This window comes from Rana temporaria, chromosome 2, assembly GCF_905171775.1.
Source record: "Rana temporaria chromosome 2, aRanTem1.1, whole genome shotgun sequence".
Classification (NCBI taxonomy): Eukaryota; Metazoa; Chordata; class Amphibia; order Anura; family Ranidae; genus Rana; species Rana temporaria.
Genome location: NC_053490.1, coordinates 14,855,739 through 14,861,738, shown reverse-complemented (window position 1 = coordinate 14,861,738; position 6,000 = coordinate 14,855,739). Strand labels below are relative to the sequence as shown.

Genomic DNA, 6,000 nt, shown 5'->3' with positions numbered 1-6,000 from the left:
GTGAATGCATCAACCTTTGTGAATTTTGGTGCAAAGGAGCTGAAAAAAATGATTTATCAATTCTTACTTCTGAACTATTACATTTGTATTTATTATAGTCACCCGTTACTCCTAACATGGTTACTGTAAGGCCAAATAAAGTCGCTGAACCAACATGGTTTCCATCTTTCGCTACATGAAGACCAACTTTGATTCAGAGCTATTGCTGGGCGCTCGACTTGCCCAGGGTCTTACTTCAAAAGGAAGGTGGATAGTCTGGCTTTGATACCAAGGTTAAATTGGCACAGAACATTTGGTGAGTGCATAAAATGTTGTGAATTTTGGTGCAAAGGATCTGAATAAATAGATTTATGAAGCCTTACTTCTGGACCATTATAGTTGCCACATTTGTATTTCCTATAGTCACCCGTTACTCCATAGGTGTGCTCAGCCTATGGAATTAGGGTGTGCACCTCAAAGAACAAACACATATGTGTGTGTGCATTTACACTGATGGTGTCAGTAGAGCAGTGAATGGTGTCAATAGGGCAGGAATTGGTGTCCGTAGGGCAGTGGATGGTGTCAGTAGTTTCTTATTTTTTTACAATTCTATTTTTTGTATTTGTTTTTACAATTTTTGTTAGGAGCCTCGTCGGGGCTTTGGTGAAAAATCAGGGGTTGAAATAGGGGGACTCTGTGCCACACATGGTGATTAGGGTGTGCCTGGACACACCTTACACACCCTGTGCGCACACCTATGCGTTACTTCTAACATGGTTACTGTAGGGCCGAAACAAAGTTGCTGAACCAACATGGTTGCCATCTCTATGTCTCTACATGAAGACCAACTTTGATTCAGAGCTATTGCTGGGCACTCGACTTGCCCGGGGGCCTTCCTGCAAAAGGAACATGGATAGTCTGGCTTTGATGGTTAAATTGGCACAGAACATTTGGTGAGTGCATAAAATGTTGTGAATTTTGGTGCAAAGGAGCTGAATAAATTGGTTTAGCAAGCCCTACTTCTGGACCATTATGGTTGCCACATTTGTATTTCCTATAGTCACCCGTTACTCCTAACATGGTTACTGAAGGGTTGAATAAAGTTACTGAACCAACATGGTTGCCATCTCTTTGTCTCTACATTCTTTCCCACAATTCATTTTCTCAAAAACATGGGGCCAGATTCACAAAGAGATACGAAGGCGTATCTCCTGATACGGCGTTGTATCCCTGAGATCCGCCGGTCGTATCTATGCGACTGATTCATAAGAATCAGTTACGCATAGATCTCCCTTAGATCCGACTGGTGTAAGTGACTTACACCGTCGGATCTTAGGCTGCAATCTACCGCTGGCCGCTAGGTGTCGCCTCGTTTTTTTTACGCGTCGGATATGCAAATGAGGAGAACCGCCAATTCAAGAATGAACGCCCGCCCGTCGCTTTTTTTTTACGTCGTTTGCGTTCGGCGGATAGTCGTTTTTTCCGGCGGATAGTTACCACTGCTATATGAGGGGTAGCTAATGTTAAGTATGGCCGTCGTTCCCGCGCCGAGTTTCAAATTTTTACGTCGTATGCGTAAATCGGTCGGGAATACGGATGGCCGGAATTTACGTTGCCGCTGAAAACAATGACGTCCTAGCGACGTCATTTGGAGCATGCGCACTGGGAAATATCGCTGGCGGCGCATGCGCAGTTAAATCGGCGTGGGAACGCGCCTGATTTAAATTGTACACTCCCCCTAGCCGCGGAATTTGAATTCCGCCGGGGGAGTTACGATCCGCCGGTGCAATTTTCGAGGTAAGTGCTTTGTGAATACTGCACTAGCCTCGCAAAATTGCGCCGGCGGATCGTAAAAAATATAGATTACGCGGATCTAAAGATCCGCTAATCTATCTGAATCTGGCCCATGGAGTCCAACTTTGATTCAGAGCTTTTGCTGGGCACTCTACTTACCCTGGGTCTTCCTTCCAAAGGCAGGTGGATACCAATGTCAAATAATCACTAAATAGTTGGTGAGTGCATCAAATGTTGAGAATTTTGGTGCAAAGGAGCTGAGTAAATAGATTTATGAAGCCTTACATCTGGACCATTATGGTTGCCACATTTGCATTTCCTATAGTCACCCGTTACTCCTAACATGGTTACTGAAGGGTTGAATAAAGTTGCTGAACCAACATAGTTGCCGTCTCTATGTCTCAAATTGACACAGAATATTTGGTGTGTACATCATTTTGTGAATGTTGGCTCCAAGGAGCTGGATGAATTAATATGGCTGCCATGTACACATGTGTTCGATAATCACCTATTACCGTATTTTCCGGTGTATAAGACGACTTTTTGCATCTAAAATCATGCCCCAAAAGTCAGGGGTCATCTTATACGCCGGGTACCTGTCTCTCAGACGGCGGCCATCCATTATTCAAAAGCCGTGCCTCCTCCTCAGACTGTTCCGCGATAAGCGGAGCACTAATTTTCCCAGCCGAGCCTCTGTTCAGTGTTCCGCCTATCACGGATGCCTTCTCATCCTCGGCCTCGGACGAGAGGACATCCACGATAGGCGGAACACTGAACAGAGGCTCGGCTGGGAAAATTAGTGTTCCGCCTATCACGGGAAACAGCCTGAGGAGGAGGCGCGGCTTTTGAATAATGGACGCCCGCAGCCTGAGAAACTATGCAAACAGGAGAAGGCAGGAAGATCGTCGAGGCAGGCATACTGGCACAGTGAGGCAGGCATACTGGCACAGTGAGGCAGGTATAATGGCAGAGTGAGGCAGGCATACTGGCACAGTGAGGCAGGCATACTGGCACAGTGAGGCAGGCATAATGGCACAGTGAGGCAGACATACTGGCACAGTGAGGCATGTATAATGGCACAGTGAGGCATGTATAATGGCACAGTGAGGGGTCATCTTATACGATGAGTATATCCCAAAACCAGCATTTTAGCTGGAAAATTAGGGGGTCGTCTTATACGCCGGCAAATACGGTACTCCTAACATGGTTACTGTATGGTGGGGTAAAGCTTCAGAACCAATATGGTCACCGTCTCTTCATTCTTTCCCACAACTCTTTTTTCTCAGAAACACGGAGACCAGCCGTGACTCTGGGCTATTGCTGGACATTTTACTTACCCTGGGCCAGATTCTCAAAAGAGATATGACGGTGTATCTCGAGATACGACGGTGTATCTCAAGATACACCGTCGTATCTCTGTTTTTGGCCCCGGGTATCAATGCGTCTGATTCCTAGAATCAGGGCAGGACTTAGGGTGGTGGGGGGCCCTGGGCTTGAGTGTTGAAGGGGCCCCCTGGAGCCGAGAATTTGGGGGGATCGAAGTTGTTGAGCGGGGGGGGGGGGCGAATTGCAGTTGTTGAGCGGGGGGCGCATTAAAGAGTTGTTGAGCGGGGGGGGGGAGTGCCTCTCACCTGTGCCAACAGCCGGGGCCTCATACTGTCATTAGCGTATGTTGTCGGCTTTCTTCCCTTCAGCAGCCACAGTCCTCCACACACCGCTCCGGTTCCTCCTGCTTCCGTGCTGCCTCCTCTTGCAGTGCGGGAAAACTAATCCTTTTGCGGGACTGCGGGAAGAAGCTGTCTGTGCGGGAAAGTCCCACAGAATCCGTGCATGTTGGGAGGTATGCGCAGGGCCGCCATCAGGAATTTTGGGGCCCGTTACACAGCTGAGAACCGGGGCGGGGGGGTGCTGCCGCCTGAAATTGAGAAGCGGGGGGGGGCTGCCGCAAATTGAGAAGCAATAAAGAAAAAAAAAAAATATATATATAAATATATATATATATATATAAAAAGGGGGGTAGCCATCCGAGGCCATGGGGACCTCTGGGCCCTTACTTTAATAATAAAGATAAAAAATAAACCTCTGGGCCCTTTAATAAAAAAAAATAAACATTTATAAAAAATACATAAAAAAAGGGAGGTTGCCTCTGGGCCCCTGGGGACCTCTGGGCCTTTTAATAAAAAATATAAACAAAAATTAAAAAATAAACATTTATAAAAAATAAAAAAAAGGGGGTAGGGTTGCCACATGGGGCTCTGGGGACCTCTGAGCCCTTTAATAAAAAAATATGTATATAAAAAAAATTTAAATTTTTTTATAAAGAAAAAAAAAAGGTGGGTTGCCATCCGGGGGCCCTGGAGACCCCTGGGCCCTTTAATAATAATAATAGTAATAATATATATATATATATATATATATATATATATAAAAAAACATTTTTTTTATAAAAAATAAATAAAAAAAGGGGGGCTTGCCGTCCAGGGCCCTGGGGGCCTTTGGGCCCCTGGGGACCTCCGGACCCCTAAAAAAAAAAAAAAAAAAAATATATATATATGTTTTTTTAGGGGGCCCCCTATTGGGCGGGGCCCATGGGCTTGAGCCCAGTCAAGACCAATGGTAAGTCCGGCCCTGCCTAGAATCATTTACACATATATACGGCGTAGATCCGACAGGTGTAAGTCACTTACACCGTCGGATCTTAGATGTAATTCCACGCTGGCGGCTAGATGGCATTTACGACGATTTGTCATTTGTCTATGCAAATGAGCTTGATACGCCGATTCCCGAACGTTTTTGCGCCGCCTCGTCGTCGTTTACGTCGTTTCCGTAAGCGTAAGGTTACCCCTGCTATATGAGGGGTAACCTTATGTCAGTCCGCCGTATGCCATGTTAAGTATGGCGTCGGGTCAGCGTCGTCTTTTTCCGTCGTTTACGTCGTTTTACTAAGTCGTTCGCGAATAGGACTTTACGTCAATGACGCTCACATCGGCTTCATTGACGTCTTCCGTCGTGAGCTGGAGCATGCGCACTGGGCTATTTTTACGGCCGGCGCATGCGCAGTTCGATCGGCGCGGGGGCGCGCTTAATTTAAATACAAGCCGCCCCCTTTGAATTACGCGGCCATACGCCGGGCCATTTACACTCCGCCGCCGCAAACTACGGAGCAAGTGCTTGGAGAATACGGCACTTGCTCCAGTAAATTGTGGCGGCGTAGTGTAAATGGCTTATGCGACGCCGCCGCGGATTCTATGTGAATCTGGCCCCCTGGGTCTAAACTGTCATGTAGAATTTAGATGTTTCTCAAAAACAAATTGGCTCGATACAACTTCTTGGCTCCCTCTGTATTCTGGAAAGCAATGCACACACGCATAAGCAGTCAACAGGGAAACATCCTGATCATGCAAGATTCATTTAAATATTACTGACATTATTTCTTTCTCCCGATTATTTAATTTGCCTATGTGGCTTTCCTGGAACCGCCTCTCTGGCTGAAGCGTCAATCACACCGTATATATGGAGAAGGCTCCACATGAAGCAAGACACTTGCCCACTCAGGCACCAGGACCAACCTCACCACCAGACCCTCCGAGGCTCCAGAGACTTCTGCAGGGGTGGAGGTATGTTACCATTAATGATACAGATTAGAACGCTTTGATAAGTATCAATAGGTTACAAATGTGATGGCTGCGTTAGTTTTCTTTTTTTTCAAGCTAAGAGAGGATATTATTACATTTTTAAAAATGTAACTGCTAACATCCCTTTTTATACAATCTACTCCTGTATATATGATACACATGAATGGGGCTTTTCTCATTAGAACACTGAGAGCGCATCTAGGTGATTATAATGAACTAGAATCAGGGGTGGGCAAACTTTTGAGCGCAGCGTGCCGAAAAATGTTTTCAAAGAAATTGAGCGCGCCGATTTTATAACAAATAAAAATTCAACTTCACACTCTCACTCACCAAAAGGATTTTTTATATAAAGTAAATGCTGTAAATTACTTGAGTACTAGTTAGAAATTAACATCCTGCACACTCATGCCTCAGATCACTGTCCCCCCTGCACATCTTCCCCACCACTGTCCCCCTGCACATCTTCCCCACCACTGTCCCCCTGCACATCTGCCCCACCACTGTCCCCCCTGCACATCTGCCCCACCACTGTCCCCCCTGCACATCTGCCCCACCACTGTCCCCCCTGCACATCTGCCCCACCACTGTCCCC

General features: G+C 46.4%; 1 protein-coding gene across 1 annotated transcript in view; it reads left to right on the top strand.

Moving 5' to 3' along the window:
• Positions 1–5,286: 5,286 nt before the first annotated feature.
• LOC120928838 (tyrosinase-like) overlaps positions 5,287–6,000 on the top strand; it is a 59,993-nt gene continuing 59,279 nt past the window's right edge. Inside the window, exon 1 of the mRNA XM_040339856.1 lies at positions 5,287–5,390. The gene's annotated coding sequence lies outside the window, so the exon portion shown is untranslated. The remainder of the gene's footprint in view (positions 5,391–6,000) is intronic.